Source organism: Lepidochelys olivacea (genome assembly GCF_965140295.1).
Source record: "Lepidochelys olivacea isolate rLepOli2 genome assembly, chromosome: 1".
Classification (NCBI taxonomy): Eukaryota; Metazoa; Chordata; order Testudines; family Cheloniidae; genus Lepidochelys; species Lepidochelys olivacea.
In genome coordinates, this window is record NC_140411.1 from 174,181,230 (window position 1) to 174,199,456 (window position 18,227).

The 18,227-nt window shown below is 37.9% G+C and overlaps 1 protein-coding gene across 1 annotated transcript in view; it reads right to left on the bottom strand.

Moving 5' to 3' along the window:
- Positions 1 to 18,227, bottom strand: part of NCAM2 (neural cell adhesion molecule 2) — a 573,274-nt gene that overhangs the window by 24,754 nt on the left and 530,293 nt on the right. The window lies entirely within an intron of this gene.

The window sequence follows — 18,227 nt, forward strand, 5'->3', positions numbered from 1 at the left end:
TCTTCTTCTTACTACAGCAACCATGTGATCCCTCTTCGGTCCTTGGTTTCCTGATATCTGTGTCTTTTCTGCCCCCTTTATTCCTTCATGAAGACTTATTTTTAGAATACTTGACCCTAGTTAACAATTTTCCTCATTTTGCTTCTGCACACCTATCTTCCTGGTTTACCAACTCCACCAAAGTCTGAGGCTGGACTTGATGGTTGGGATGCCATAGGTTTGCCATCATTGCTTTTCTAATACTGATGGACCCATTATCCTATCCTGTCATTCCTTACTATGGACATTTAGGAATAAACATTAAATTAGTGCAAAAATGCATCTGTTTTTGCTGCTTTTTTTTCCTGTCTGTTTCTGAATTATTGTTTAAGGATGTGATTTTTCAAAAGTAACCAGCACTGGTTTAACTCTGCTCCCACTGAAGTCAATGGGACTCAGCGTTAGCCTAACTCAGCTTCCAGTGAAGTCAACGGGACACTTTTCAAAATGTTCCATAATGTATTATATTGACTTAAAGTTCTAGTTGCCTTCTGTGAAGAGCTACAATAGTAAAATATGTTTAGATTCTTTATGTGCATGGCTTCCCTACTATATTGAACACTTAATATACATCCTATTAATTCTATGTTAATTTGAGTGAATTGAGTCTGAGCATATTCCTTGAAAGGTTTATTATATACCCATCTTTAGTAATCGAACCATAACCATACCTTTTAAAACACTGATCTGAAAAATATATTTGTCATGCATTTTGATTGTCATTTGTCAAATCAATGCTGCTTTTAGTATAATATGCTTTTAATTGCACAGAATGTGGCATTAAGAATATGCTATACATTAACGTCATGATAATGAAAGGAACTGCCAGCTTCAAAAAAGCACCGTGTGCATCCACTTCTTCAAATAAACACTTATCAGAGGACAATGATTCATGAAGCTTTAATAATAAACGTGGTACACGTTCTTAAAATAAAAGGTGGAAAGTTTTGGCAAACTCTTCAATACTGAACTGTATTTTCAAGATCTAGTAATACTTTTGTTTAGCATCAGAAAAAAGTTTTAAATAAAGTAGGTGGGACAAAAAACAGAGGAATTCGGCAATTAATTCAGAACTTCCTCCTAAGTGGGGAGAAATGAGTGGAAATACTTAATTTTGTAGACTCCAACTAAGTATTTATTGATTCCAAAACTAGTGCTTTATGTCCACCCCTGTACGTGGTTACTACAGGTATTCCGAAGGCTGCTTTCACTTGAATATGCACACATAGCTGCACAAGGGCAATTCATATACTGTCCTCTACATCCAGAGCACAGAATCTATTGCTTGTCCACAAGGGGATAGCATTCTTACAGGCAAAACTTGTGTATTCAAATAGATTTTGTTTGTGTAAATTCTATTGCTTGCATGTCCATGTATCACCTGTGTATCATGCCTTCTGTGATAGAGCACAAAAAGTTCACATACAGGTACTTATGCACAAAATTGTATGTACACAAATGATACTTGAGACCCCTCCCCCATAGGAAAAGCCACCTTTGCACTTACAAGTGTTTATTATTTTTTCCTCAATTGCAGCTTAAAAATATTGGAGCTGATTCTCCATTGCCCTCAACCTTGCAGTTATTTATACCAGTGCAAAGTAAGTGCAATGGTGTAAAAGCCTGCCATTCCGATGTAGCATTTTACACCCATTTTGAACTGTAAATGACTGCACAAATGTAGCGCAGTGGAGAGTCAGGACCATTGTATTATACCTAGAATCCACAATTCCTTCAAAATACTGTGTCCCTCCCCCCCCACACCAAAAAAAAAAAAAAAAAAAGGGAAGAGTCAGAAAGCTGAAGGAACTGATAACTATGTGGTAGAGAGATTTTCTGAAACTACTAACAAAGAAGGTGGCAGGTGGAAGGAATTACCTTGTTTGTCCTCTCTTTCACACTGCCCGCTTGTACTCATTGCAATAGAGGTTGTCCATGATACCAAATGGCTGGCATCCTCACATCAAATATCCTTAAAAACAGTATCTAAAGTCACACTAGATATTGTTATTGCATCTATAAAGGCTGGAACTTAGCTTTGATTTAATGGCTTCTTATTTAGTTCATTAAAAACTCTTGCTTTTGATTTTAAAAAAAAGTATCTTTTGACAGGCATTCAAATAGCAAGAATGTAGTATTGCATTATTTCAGACACATAAGGATAATGCTAAATATTATCCTTTTCTAGGCTGTAAAACTGGAAAATAGTATCTGACCTTATAAGATTCATGTGTTAGGATTTAGCGGTTTAGGGCTAGACAGTACAACTCTTACTCATATTGGTGAGTAATTAATGAGTAGTACCAACTGAATTCCATTGTACTATCTGTGTGATAAAGTGTTCAGCAGAGTGAGGAAGCCTTATAGAACAATCTTTTACATTAGACTCTTATAAATTATTATTACCTTTATTAGAATTCAGATTACATATTCCATTTATTCCTCCTCACTAGGGGCCTGCTCCTGCCCTCATTACAGTCAATAACAAAACTTCAATTATGTAGGATTGGGGACTAGATTCTTAAATGCCTTATATTGCCATTAAAGAATAAAGCAACTACTGTCTAGCTATCTAGTTTCTGAGCTGCTACACTTCACTATCATTCCTTACCAATGTAAGTTGGCAAAAAGAAAAGGAGTACTTGTGGCACCTTAGAGACTAACCAATTTATTTGAGCATGAGCTTTCGTGAGCTACAGCTCACTTCATCGGATGCATACCGTGGAAACTGCAGCAGACATTATATACACACAGAGATCATGAAACAATACCTCCTCCCACCCCACTGTCCTGCTGGTAATAGCTTATCTAAAGTGATCATCAAGTTGGGCCATTTCCAGCACAAATCCAGGTTCTCTCACCCTCCACACACACAAACTCACTCTCCTGCTGGTAATAGCCCATCCAAAGTGACAACTCTCTTCACAATGTGCATGATAATCAAGGTGGGCCATTTCCAGCACAAATCCAGGTTTTTGTGTGTGGTTTTTGGAGCGGGGTGAGAGAACCTGGATTTGTGCTGGAAATGGCCCTACTTGATGATCACTTTAAATAAGCTATTACCAGCAGGACAGTGGGGTGGGAGGAGGTATTGTTTCATGATCTCTGTGTGTATATATAATGTCTGCTGCAGTTTCCACGGTATCCATCCGATGAAGTGAGCTGTAGCTCACGAAAGCTCATGCTCAAATAAATTGGTTAGTCTCTAAGGTGCCACAAGTACTCCTTTTCTTTTTGCGAATACAGACTAACACGGCTGTTACTCTGAAACCAATGTAAGTTGGATTTTCCTGTGTCTTTTGTGTCCAATACTTATAGAGACAGAAGTATATAGTGTGTACAGAAGTGCAAAAGTATTCTAATGATGGGCCACGAAGGAAATAACATTTGTCCAGGTCCAGTCAGTCAAATAAGAAAATGGTTTTGAATGTTCAGTTTCTTCTGTTGGACATTAAAGAATCAATACTTTTTTTCTGGTCAATTCTGGTAAAAAAATTTCTGGTAAATTCAGTGTTATTTTTGATGGAAATGTATATATGAGTTTGCCAATGCTGTGACATTTTGACATGCAAATCAAAAGAAATTGATGATGTGCCTGAGTTTAATTTCAAAGGCTCAGATAGTGAGATTATATCTTATTCAATACTTCATGAATATGAATAGTTTGGAGTCTGAAAAGCCAGTAGTTGGACATTTGTCACCATTTACTCTTTCCTTTCACAGACATACAGTTTTTGTATGTCTAACTCACAGGAGCAAATCTAGAGAGAGAAGATAGGTGAGGTAATATCTTTTATTGGATCAGCATCTGTTGGTGGAAGGGACAGTCTTTCTAGCTTACCCAGATGTTGTCTTCAGGTTTGGGATACATACTCAGTGGCATAGCTAAATAGAAGGTGGAACAGATTGTTTAGGGTAAGTAGTCAAAACATATTTTAAGGGCCCATTAAAGGTGCAGTCGCCTATTAACACTGCTGTAGTCATAGGACAAAGAAGGTTAGTGGGTTACAAATGGTTGTAATAAGCCTTAAAACTAGTGTCTTTATTGAAACGATGATTTTTAGTGTAGAGCAAATTTTTTAATTTAAGCTCCCAGGTTCATCTTTTGAAAGTGTTGTGCAGGTTTCCTTTGAGGGTGAGGACTGATAGGTCAGACATGGACTGATCAGTTTGTGAAAAGTGTTCATCCACAGGTGATATGGTATTTTTGTCTTTTATCATTTTCCTGAGTTCATGCAAATCTGTCATTTTACAACAGCATAGCTCTTATTTACTAGTGAACTATTATAGGCTAGCACAGGAGGCATTCCTGTCCTAGCTGTCTTTTTTTGTAGCAGTTGTCACCTGAGATGTTGATGATGACTGCAGTTTGACAAAAGTATATTGTGTATTTTTATCTTATTTCTTCTTTGCTATATGTTTCTATTTTGTACAATTTATCAATAATTATTGCTGCATTATTTTTGGATATACACATAAAATAAACTATAAAAATTAATATTTGAGCATAGTGCTGAGATTCAAGACCATCTGAGGTCTTGCATAGTTGTAATTGTTTTGTAAATAGAACTAGGGGAAAGAAAATTAAAAAAAAAATAATTACATGAACACCTTATAATGAAAGAGAAAAGCAGTCCTACTTACCCATTCAGCCAGTCAGGAGCACCTTCCTTACTCCCTTGGTCCCTGCCAACAAATGAATCTATTCTGTCCAGAAGCTCCTTTTATGTGAGCCTACTGGGCTCTGATTGGCTGCCCCCTGCTGCCTCTTCTCTGATTAGCTGCTTTCTCAGAGTCTCTCTAGGCAGCCTGGAGGTCCCACCTCTATTGCTCTTACCTGAGTGTGGTAGGAGCATGAGGCCTCCAGCAGGGGGCCTCTGAGCCTAGTACACCCTGTCACAATAAACAGTTATGCCTTGTGTTGCTTGATACGTTCAGCAACATTCTGATTCTGATGGTCTTTGTGAAATAAGATCACCATATAATTCCGCCTGCTGTAGATATACTGTGAATGTTAACCCAAACTCTTTCCTTGTCATTATATGACAGCAAGTCAAATGCCTACCAAATGCCCCAGTAATAAATTAGCTCATTGCTAGTTATGGCCATAAGCCAGCTAACACTGAAGTCAGTTGCATGACTTCAATGACAAAAGGATCAGATATGGAAGTATGTGCTGTAAATAACAGAAAATGTGGGTGGAGGAGGGGTTGATATTTTCAGTTTCATAGTTGAGAGTGTCCATTTTAGAGCTGATACAGTTTCTGAGCTATGAGTATCAGAAATGATGCTTATCAAGAATGTTATGCTTTTCTTGTAAATCCAAGAGAGGCTTTCCTTTGAATTATATATACCGTAATTACCTCTTGTAGAAAAGCAGTCTTTCCAAATGCATTTGTCCTCTACTTTTTAGGCAAGGATTGTCCCTTAATGACCCTTTTAGACAAATGAGTTATTAGGGCTTAATTCTCCTTTACACTAAAGCCCTTTTATACCATTCTGGCAATGTAAAAGGATCTAAAAGTGGATGTAAATGAAATAGCCACAGTGGTGTACAGGGACTTCAGAGTCCAGTACAGGGGTGTCCAACTGATAGCTCTTGAGAATGAAAGTGCTAACAAGAAAATATATATTTTATTGTTAATTGAAATGCCTTCCTGGAGCCATGGCTTTTGATATTTAAAAAGAAGGCTTTGAATTATCCCTGGCACCTCAAATCCCCCCCCCCCCCCGGTAGTTCCAGGAGCACTTCTGCTCTGACCTGGGAGTACTTCATGCAGCTCTGGGTCTTTCTTTTCTGCAGCTGCTCAGCAGCTCCGCGGTGGATACCTGCTGTGTCATAGGGGAGGAAGAAGTAAGGGTATATCTACACCACAATATAAGCCCAGGGTTCAAACTCAGGCTTAACCCTCTTCTGGCTACACATAAATTGCGCTAAACCAGGGTTCAGTCCCGAAACATCACTGTGTTGGAGGGTCCAAATCTGAGTCAGGTCAAGCCCTATTGCTTTGCAATTTACATTCAGTGCTACTGGATTTGTGCTCTGGGAGTCCACCAAAAGTATCGCACAGACTGAATTTCTTTGTCTTCTGGACAGTCAAAGTTTCCCACACTGCACCACAAACAAAGAGCTACAATGGCCACGTTGGAAGAGCACTAGGCAGTCTGGGATATGGGTGGTTAAATTTTGGCCTGCGTAATGCAGTGTAGATGCCCTTTGTTTGTAGTGCAGTGTGGGAAAACTTGACTGTCCACCAAACTTGACCTTCCAGAGGACTTAGAATTTGGACAACGCAATTGTGGGATACTTTTGACAGACTCCCAGAACACAAGTCCAGTAGGACTGAGGTTACAAGTGAGTGTAGACACTCAAGTTTCAGGTTAACAATCCCAGGATCTGCTACCTTGTGTTCTAACTCTGGGCTTTTGTTGTAGTGTAGACATACCCTTGGTTGCTCAACTACCTGCTTCCCTGCTAGATTGTGAGTGCCCCAGAAACATCCAGATAGACCATTGACTAGTTCTACCTGGGCCTAGTGCCTAGCAAAGAATGGCTGTCCTTTTGCACAGAGCCATCTGGGGCAGCCCAGGAGAGGTGGAAAGGAGAAGAAACTGAAAACCCAACAGCCAATTATCTGATTATCTGCCCCAGAACAGGTTGCTTCAAATTTATGCCAGCTGACTATGTACTAGCTGGAAAAGCCTGATCACTACATCCTTCAAAGTGCAGATTGTGGCTCCTTGGCCTTCTTGAAATAAAAATTTGGCTATATATAATATGGCTGAAAAGGTCTAGTTGGATACTCAACTCTGTCTCCACTGTCATTACAGTACTTGAAAGATTTATTAGGCTAGGGAGACAGACAAGTATGCACAACATTAATTATGTGAAAGGGAATGCTGTGTGTCTCTCCTTAAAATAAACATACACACAAACACACACACACACAAAAAAAAAAAACCACACAGGAGGAATTCATCATTTATATTCTTCCTCAGAACATTCCCTGTTTTAGGGAAAAAAAGCCAAATTAAAAAAAACTCCTGTATATTGGGTAACATTCACACCTCATTTATCCTGAGAAAACAACATTTTTTTGACAAGTGCATCTATATGAGTGCACATGAATTTACTGAGGAGGAGATAATCTGATGGGCAATATCATGCCATCAGTCTTTAAACAGGCCTCCCCATTGCCTTCAAGCATACATTTGCTTAAGTAGCAATGACACAATAGTGACCCATCTAAAGATAATGCAAAATAAAGGGGTAGAAGTATTCTGAGAGTGTAGCTGAGCTAAGGTATTAACAAGTTTCGTCATAATTTTTACTCTCTTTACCATTAGGAAGTGACACCCATAACCTGGACAGTTTTTGAAATACAAGGTGGAATTGAAATTGGTCATTAAACATACTTCCAAATTTGTGATCTTTGCGGTTTTTATTTCAGGGGTTAATTTCCATATAGGCATGGTACCATAGCAACATTTATTAAGAATAAAGATTTCTGGCTTGTCCCAATTGATTTCAGAACCTGAAAAAACAGGGGAAAAAATGGATGACAGAAAATTGCATTGAAGGAAGGTACTAGGGTCTTAAAGAAATAGGGACAGATCATCAGTGTTAAATGCTAACACAGAAACAGCATCTTGGAGCCCTGTATGTATTCATGTCCCCTTGACTTCAATGGCCATTTCAGTTATGCAGGGCTTGGAGATTTGGCATTTAATAGTGATGTCCCTTCAATGCAAATCCTTACACCAATTCACGCTGGATGAGGATGAACATGAATTCAATCACTAACACAAAGACTTGAGTTTTAGGCCTGGATTTTCAGCTGCACCAGTACTGTACACAGCAAAAGAAGGGGCAAAGCAGGCTCTAAGCCAGCTATATGATCGCATGACCACTGGAGGCTGCCCTTAGTTATATCCAGATGCAACAAGAGTCATTCTTCAGCTGGGGATCTTTAGAACACACCCAGCTCTCGGAATGCCCTCTTCTCCTTCCTACATGCTTCCTCCACTGGGAAGCTAAGAGGGGATAGCGTAGAACTAGCCCAGAATTCCTCCATACTGTATCCAACTAGGGTAGTTTTTGTGTCATGAGTTCTACCACTGACTCATTATATAGCTCTGGGTAAGTGACTTAACTTCTGTGCTTGGTTTCCTAATTTTAAATTGGGAACAATATCATTTACCTACCTATCTCATGGAAGTGTTGTAAGGATCAGTGAATGTGTGTGGAGGGCTTTGAAAAGGTATGGCTTTATATAAGTGTTGCATTACTATGAAGTGAAGAAAAAGGACAATGCCTTTGTCTTGCCACCTGTTGAACCCAAATCATGTTGTGTGCACTCCACGCAGTTTTGATTAGTAACCTTGTGCCAGCTGATAGTATTATTCAGAGAGAATACAGTCAGAAGGCCTGAAAGAGAAATAGGACCTATGTTAATTGGTCACTATATTTGGACTGACAAAGCATTTAAGAGTTCCGTGGGATTTTCTGCCTGTTCACTAAAGTTGGGGCAAATACAAATACAGTAGTTGTGAGCTCATCAGAACAATTTAAATTCTAAATACTATTGCACAATTACAGTAAAACCTAATCTATACAGTTTTTGTACTGTATAACTATTTTGGCTATTTTGGCAGTGTGATTTTCTTTTTACACAAATAACTATGTCGGTAGAAGCCTTAATGCGAATGGAGTTATACCGCAATCAAGGTGCCTTCTATTTATTTAGCTTGTTCCCCTTTTCATATGGCAATAAGCTATACTATATAAAGCATTTTTATACTGTATAGTTAAAGTGGTACGACTTGTGCGTGTGTGTGTGGACAAGCCTTAAGGACCACTAAAACCATCTTGGAAGAGACCAGATAATTGCTCTTCTAGAAGAGTAGTGTAGCAGCCACCTAACATAAGCCAAAATAAGAATGGGGGAAATGGTATTATGGATTTTAGTGATAAAATATTGGTGTTAACTGTTGAAACAAAAATGTTGTCCATGAAGTTCCGAATTCTAGTCAGCCAAATATGATATAAAGGAAATACAGGACAAGGACAAGAGGTTTCACCAGTAATAAAGAAAATACAGATAAGGATGCTTTCATTCAATTTTCTTTATTACAAAAATGGAGACAGAAAGGGTACATAAAATAAAATGGACATTGAACAACAAATGGAAGACATGCATAAGATGACATACATTTCTGGACATTATGTTTGTAATGATGCTGAGGAACATCACATGTACAATATGCACACATTCTTCAGGGAAGAAGCTGAGGTGGCAGGAAATGCCAATAGAGCAGAATGTCAGTGAAACAAGAAAGGGATGGAGGGGAAATTAAAAGTTAATGTTTCACAAATTAATTATTAAAACCCCAGAAACTGTTTGTATTTAGAGTGTTTTTAGAAAATAGAAATTCACAGAGATTGTAGCAGTTAAAGTATTTTTCACACTAGCAGAGTGAACACATAGTGTATAACATTTTCAATGAAACAGTACTGAAAATACGCAACTGATCAGGTTTGCTAAGCTTGTGTTACATTTCAGTTAACGTGCATCCTGATAAAAATGACATGCTTTATAAAAATAACTATTTTCCCAGGGAGAAAATGTGCACATTGGATTTGTAAAATAAATATGCTATACTGTTCATTTTAATAGCATAAAATACAGTGTGCCTCTAATGCCACATAATAATGCCAATTTTAGTTTTTCTCAGGATTATGTACTAAATATACACTGTATAAAATAAGGGTGTATAAAAATGGGTGTAACTAACACCAATTTTCAAACCCAGTGCTGGAAAAACTGTTAATTCCGTAGGAAAGTGCCTAAGGCCCCAGTCCTGCAAACATTTATATATGTGCTGAATTTAAACATATGAGTTGTCCCATTGACTTCTATGAGACAACTCAGATGCTTAAAGTTAAGGACATGCATAAGTGTTTGCAGGATTGGGCCTTATACAACTGCTCCTTGCCTACACGCTTTTATTTAATTGTATAAATTGCTTTTAGAAATATATTATATGATAGATACTAGTTTATAATCTGCTGATGTTTACCAAGTAGACTTTAGATAAGCTATTACCAGCAGGAGAGTGGGGTGAGAGGAGGTATTTTTTCATGCTTTGTGTGTATATAAAAAGATCTTCTACACTTTCCACAGTATGCATCCGATGAAGCGAGCTGTAGCTCACGAAAGCTTATGCTCAAATAAATTGGTTAGTCTCTAAGGTGCCACAAGTACTCCTTTTCTTTTTGTGATAAATTATATCATTCATTTGCTAATTTATATAAAATGCATAGGATGATATCACAGGTATATGTACTATTGTCTGTTAAACTTGTATCCTCTCAATTCAGATTCAGTCAGAACAATAATGCCATGCTCATCTCCTACAGATTAACATAATTACACTTAATTTAGTGAAGTAATTTTACTCTTTATTTTATGGGGAAAAAATTCTTCCCCCCGTCTCCCCCCATAGAAATCTATGTAGACACATCTACACCACTGTACACTGCCATATATTGTATTAGTTTTTCTACTAGTTTTCTATGGACTGATATGATTAGAAGTCAAAAATAGTTGGACTACTTCTTAAAAACCAAAAAGAGACTATTTGGAAAATGCATGGGTTAAAGGGATGACTTTGGAGGGATATTTGGCCTTGCACCATTAAAGTGACTCCTGCAAAGGTGAAATACACCCTTGCTCATAGTACCCATGAATGGGGTATATTCTACACAAATGAATTGTGTGTTCCAAAGAAATTTACTTATACAGAACAGGTTTAGGGTGATGAAGAAATATTTACCTTAATGGTCTATTTCTATTACCTAAATACAGCTAACATGTATTATTAGACAATAGTTAGAAAATATACAGGTTTTCTAAGGATAAAATAAATGCTGGTCCCATCAAAGTCAATAGCAAAATTTCCATTGACTCCAGTGGGGCCAGGATTTCACCCAATATGTAATTTAAAATGTACATCTAGGGAATAACTGCACTGGCTACATTATATACTTCCATGGGGAAGGCAAGGCCCAGGCAATAATAGATTACATTATGCTGGCTCTTCTGAGATTTATTAGGAGCTGAAAGGAAGATGAGGTGCAACTATGCAAGAAGGAAGCACAATCCAAACAGCTGACCATGGAGCCTCAGTCGATCTCTGACTGCTGTTAACAGGGTACATGCTGAATATGCCACTGGTGTCATGAAAAGGAAGCATGCAAGTTAGGATGGTAAAATGAGGAAAAACAGCTGATTTAGAATGAAAATGTAGATGTTAAACATCCTGGAGGAGGGAAGCACATTCTGAATGTGATTCTGAGAAGTATTTTCCTTGTGTGAATCATTGCACGATGTATGTTCAGTACAAAAGCAAAGCATGAGAAAACCCAGAGAGCAGTCTCAATATTTTGATCACATTGAACACAGCTTGAGGTCTCCTCATGTTTACCCTTTCATGAAAACCTTTTGTCAAACAGGTAATAAACCATTTAGTGCTCACATTTGTGTAGCTTCTTGATAGAAAGCTGGAGATAATACTGTAGAGTCAGAGGTTAGCATATAAGGCTACATATGCTAAGTGTCCAATTCTGCAGATATTATACGTGCATTTCCTACTGTAGTGAATAGAACTGTTCTATACATAATGACCACAGCATATCAAGGATTGGGAAAACATTCTGGTAGATACAATAATAAACCATGTTTAATTGCAATAAATAATGTCAAGAGAATCCAATCATGTAAGTGCAGGCTTATTAATTGTTTTCCCTCTATTTTGCTTTATACATTTGAAAAAATGTGGCAAGACTTTAACAAGGAAAACACACAGGCCCAGATTGTTGACCCCTCAGAAACATAAAGCAGGCTTATTTTGCCTTAATGGCAAGCTGGAGATTCCCCCACAGCTTTGGCGAATGGGGTGGGGGTGGGAGTGGTCATGGAGTGAGCACAGTGTACTCAGATGTTCTCCAGAAGCCATAGTGGTCCCTAGGAGGTCATTGTAGATGTCCAAAGACATAGCAGGGGTTTTGAGGCTGTTCTAACTACTTCCAAAGGCCAAACTGTCCCGCAACAACCCAGATGATCGAAGAAATTAAAAAAATAGCATATAGTCAGCTCCACCTGTTGTGGTTCCTGTGCAGGAGATTGGAGCCCATATCATGTAAATCATTACAGTATAAGATTCCCTTTTGCCCTCTTATTCTTGTTTATTTAAGAAGATTATCCAGTAGAATCTCAGAGTTAGGAACACCAGAATTATGAACTGACTGGTCAACCACACACCTCATTTGGAACAAGATGTGTGTAGAAGGCAGCAGTAGAGAACAAAAAACAAAACAAAACAAAACAAAAACAAATACCGTACAGTACTGTGTTAAATGTAAACTACTAAAACAAGTTTTTAAAAATGATGTGACATGGTAAGGAAACTGATTCTGTGCTTGTTTAATTTAAATTAAGATGGTTAAAAGCAGCATATTTCTTCTGCATAGTAAAGTTTCAAAGCTCTATTAAGTGGATGTTCAGTTGTAAACTTTTAAAAGAACCATAATGTTTTCTTCAGAGTTACAAACATTTCAGTTATGAAGAAGCTCCATTCCTGAGGTGTTCATAACTCTGAGATTTTATTTTATTAGCCTTCTCATTAGCTGGTTTTACACATACAGTTGTATTTCAACACATTATGAACAACAACAGGACGACACTGGGTGACAGGATCATGATTCTGAATTTGGCTCAGGAAATTACCATGCAGTTGAATTTGGTTATTTGCATACTATACATCTATTATGTTATTCCATTAATTTAAATGTTGTAAATGTCATTCTCTGTTTTTTAAATATAAAGTTTACATTTCCTGGGTTTTATTTCAGTGTTGTCAGCTCTCTAAATCCATTATAGCTTTGAAATGGGACTTTAGTGTGGTGATTGTTTATATTTAGCTAGAGACAGAATGTGGGTATGTACATCATACATACAAAAATGTAAACACACAAAAATACAGATAAACACATTTTATTTCTAATGTATAAAATATAGGTAGCTTTTAGTGTGTAGTATTATACTGTTTTTATTTCTCTTTTTAGCCAAATGTTTTATATTCCAATATCTCTGTTGTTATAAATAAACCATTGTACTCTGGCTTGTACCCGTATTATGTAAATCATTTGGCTGATAAATTATTTGTACATGTTTGTAACTTGTCAAAATTCAGGAAGCAAAAAAGATACAAAGGAAACCTCTTTGGGGAAGAATACAGTCCTAGACTTAAAAAGTTTTTTTTTTTTTTAAATTGTAGCATATCTAGAATGAATAATACTAAAACCATTGTTGCTTTGAGTTGCATCACAATATTGTGGAGGTTGTTTTTGTTTTTGTTTTTTAAAGTTCTCTGGGTCACTAATTAGGATTTCAGGCTCAAATTCAGTAGCAGTGTAATTTAGGACTTTAAATTATATTAAATGAAACAATGTCTAGGTACATGACAACACTGGGAAAATGTTACATTTTCAATCATAAAAGCTAAAAGCTTTTTTAGAATTACTATATTGTAATAATAAATTTACTTACCTAACATTTAAGTCCTAATGACAGCAATGTATCAAATTAAATCTGTGCAGATCTATATATCACTTAACTTTAGTTTGAGTTATCATCTGAAAGTTGATACGTATATACCTGGCAATTATTATTTCATCTGTAAGCACTTCCATTCTCTCTACTTCCCTGCTCCTTCTTGTGAGAAGGTATGATATTACAATTTACTGTACAATAATCCTATTTTACTAATGTTTTAAGGATAGGCTTCTCAAACTATATTACAGACCAATACATACATCTCTATATTATCTCAGGAAACTACACAGTCTGAGTTATAGACCAAGGGGTTATACTGGGCTTGATTCTCCTCTTACTTGCACTGGCTGAAAGACAATGTAACCTCATTAGGCCAGATCTTTGACCTTACTCTGGTGACACAGAGCAGCTGTAAGAACAGCTATTCATCCCTGCTGTAGAATGTATAACCAGGGGAAAAGGAGTGGGGCCAGGTGTCCTTATACCCCATGAATCTCCAGCTGTACTAGGCAGCTAGCTGTAAGTTACCAATAGCCCTGAGATTTCTCTAATTTAACCTGGTGATTGTTCCAGTACCTAGTTGATCCCAGGGCCCTTTATTTTCCAGGGTGGAAAATATTTTCAGTGGCCACCCACCACCCAAATGGAGTAAGCTAAAAAACAATTCAGTTTTTTAAAATTTTTAAATAAACTCCATTATCACAAAGAAACAAAAATGGGGATTTGGTAACCGAATGTGATGATCTAGCGTCCAGGAATGTTGGTGCCTGGGACGGTTGCCCTGATTGCAGGCCTCTAAACCCAGCCCTAGTCCCAGGATCAGGAGAAGTACAAGTGATATAAAGGTTTCAGAGTAGCAGCCGTGTTAGTCTGTATTCGCAAAAAGAAAAGGAGGACTAGTGGCACCTCGGTTAGTCTCTAAGGTGCCACTAGTACTCCTTTTCTTTTTAAGTGATATAAAGCTTTCTCATTGTCTCCACTCCCTATGGGAACTATGACATAAATGTGCTCCCTTGGGGATAATGGAATCCAGGTTGCCTTCTAAGACACAGATTTAACTCCCATTAAGGTTTTAGTAAGTTTTCCATAAAGCTTCAGTGGGTCTTTAAATAGCTTCGAGTTCATCAGATTCTGTGTGCCTGCTCATTATTTTTCATTTGTCATCCTAAATGTCTGTCTGCAATATCAGAATTGTTTGTTGTGATAACAGAGGAGTACTTCACATGGGGAACAAGGAGAAGGTAAACTGTTTAGAAACAAACATTTTGCTTTTGCACATATGTCCTTAATAGGTTTTTGTTTTGTTTTTTTAAGAGGGAAGAACAAAGGAAATATATGATATATTACACACATTAAAAAAAATGTTAAGGTTGTAAATCAAGCACTCAAACGTCAGGAACTGCAAAATTAAGGTTGTCTATGCCTGTCCTTGTGTGCATGCACTATGATAGTTTTTAATAATATGATCACATACTATTTTTTGCACAGGACCCTTCCCTCGTTCAGTGCAGAGAATGGCTGGTGCTCACTAAATAAGCAGCTATTCAAAATTTTGTTTTCTCTTCCTAATTCAATATGTGGCCCCAGGACTTATTGACTGCACACTATTTAAATCCTGCTCTGAAGACAGAATTATTAATTTCCTCATGGGCTATTCTATGGTGCTCATTAATATAATATCAGAGCGCTTCACAAAGATTAGTAATTTATTTTCCTAACATGCCTGTGTATTATTTCCATATTACGTATGGGGAACAGAGGTACAGACAGACTAAGGCAGGTTACTATTGTCTATGTGGACTGTCACAAAGGGGACACTTTTTGCCAGTGTGTTTTACAACTGTTTTGCAGACAGAAGAGGAAAGTTGAAAATCGGGCATCTCGGGATTCATCTGGGATAAGCATGCTCTAGTGGTCACAGATCTCTCTGCCCTTTCTCCCCACCAAACCTGATCCTTTCTGCCTGGTGCCCCCCCCCCCCGCCTGTCTCTGTCCTGTCTCTCCCACCCTTAGCTCTTCATCTGAGTCTCCTCCATGCCATTTCCCTTTCCCAGCCCCAATCACCTTCTGTAGGCAATTCCAGGCTCCCCTTCTGAGTCACAGTCTTTCCTCAAATGTGGTTCCCAGGCCCAGTCTCCCTCAATGGGGCTCCTCAGCCAAGAACTCTCTCGGTACCTTGCTCAATAAGTCCTAGTATCCCACTCACCCAGGATCCTTATCAATTTTAGTGTCCACTCACATCCCATTAGGTCTTCCAGCACTCTGGTGCTCCTGTTTTCCTCTGACTCTCAGTTCCATTCTCCATGTCCAACCAGTCCCAGTCCCCCATCCTCTCCTAGTTTTCTGTCCCAGTGCCCTCCTCCCCACCAGCTCACAGCCCCATTCTCCTTGTCCCAGTCTACTTCCTCTGACACTGCTCATGCAGCTTTTGCTCTCTGCCTTCCAGTCAGTTTGCTTCCTCCTACACAGGGGGAGCACTGAGAGCACAACAGAGAAAGTCTTCCTGCTCTTAGGTCCTGTCCCCAGGACCAAAGAGGCCACTGGCAGCAGGAAATAGTATTTGCAAGGAAACTCCAGTTCAGACCCTGTATCCTTGGGCTGAAGTATGATCAGCAGAAACAGATTCTGAGAATCTAGCTGCCAAACTCAACAAATCTCTACCGAAGGTGTGCGGATTGATAGTTTCAGATGTTTATAACTAGGCCACATTTGGGCATTTCTACATGGGGACAGCAAAAGACACATTCCTGATACAAAGGCAATATGTCTACACATTTCCAGTATCTGCCCCAAAGCAAGGAGGCACTAGAATTTCTCAACAAAAAGTTTGTACATTTTTTTTTTAGCATGGGAAAAACAATATATTATCCCCAAATCTTGTTTTCAGAAATGGCTGAAGAAAACCTGAAAAAATCAGCCTGAGCCAGACAATTATTAAAAAATTTAGAACAAACTGTTAGAATTTGGCAGTTATAAGCAACTGAAAACAGGTTCTTAGACTGGAGTGTGTTAAGCAACCTTAACTACAATCGGTGCTTACAACTCCACCTATAATCCAGATAAATATAATAGTTTCTATGAAAAATAAACTGCTTTTTCAGTGCCAGATCAAACAGTCATTTCTGGCTTCAGGCTCCAACATGGCACAACCCTTGAGCACATCTTTCGCTTACGTTAGGGGGACTCTGAAGCCCCTTGCTGAATTGCAGCCAAAATGCTGAATTACCATGAGTAGGTATATTGACGAGAAAGTCTGATTCTCCACTCTTTCACACAAATTTTATGGTGGTGTAACTCTATTCAAATTAATGGAATTGCACTGATATAAAAAGGATGTAATATAGTGGGGTGGGGGGGAGGGGGAGAGAGTCCAGGGATGAAACCTTGGCTCCACCTAAATCAGTAGGATTTTTGCCATTGACTTCAATGGGGCCAGGATTTCAAACAAAGTGGTTTCTGGATCAGATCTTAAGATTCCTAGTTGTACTAGATATTTCAGTTTATAGACAGGGATGTCTTTCTATAAATGCATGTAAGTCAGTTTTGGGAGTTACACATATGTAATCTGGGAAAAGGATACGCTCTTGGATGAGAGATCAGCCATGCAAGATCATGTTTCTAAAAGACCATATCTGATATGATATACTACAAGTGGATTTATCAATTATCTTCTAAAGTGAAAGCTTTCAGGAATTATTTGAAACCGGTAAAAACTGTCATTTACAAGTTTTTAAATATGTGAAGACATTCCTTTACATTGGTGAAGATGCACAGTTTTTCTTTAGCAGATACACTGATTTGGGCCAATCTTTCTTCAAATATAAGGTATATTTATAACCTTTTTAAAAAAGCACAGAATGAAAAAAAAGAAAAAGTTTTCAAAATATTGTATAATTTTGTTCAATATCTCAATGTTTTGTCCCAAGATCATACCATCCTGAAGAATTGCACAATTTCACAGCAGTAATTTTACTTTTTGAAAAGAGTTCTTAACACAAAGCTCTAGTTTCTGCCTTATTCTGGAACTGCATTGCTTTCTAGTATTATGAAATATGTAATAGGATTATGAGTTCCACCTCTTTAGTCTCTGATACCATGATCAGATCCATATGGGTAAACCTTTACATCCATGTGGATCCTCACCATGAATGAATCTCTATGCACAAAGAAAGGTCTGCCGACGGGAATCTAACTGCATGATCTGGCCTACTTTTTTAAGTATACCAACTGTGCAATAAACAGTTCATATGAGTCATAACTATGTTTACTGTTCTTTGTTAAAGTTCAAGATAAAGAACTCTGAACGTGTCTTTCATGACCAACACATGCTATGGAAATAAGGCTTGGGAATGCCAGCTTTCCTTTTTCGAAAAGCAGGTACAGGGGCCATAAGTGGTCATCACCTTGGGGTATAACTGTGAAGTACCTATTATGTGGATAGAAGCATTTTGGTAGAGAGGAAGAAAGAAAGTAAAATAGATTAACTAGGGAAATTTACAAAGCTTAACTGAGATAGGGATGAATACTTTAAAACAATCCTATATTGTAAAGCATAAAAAAATCTAATATGCA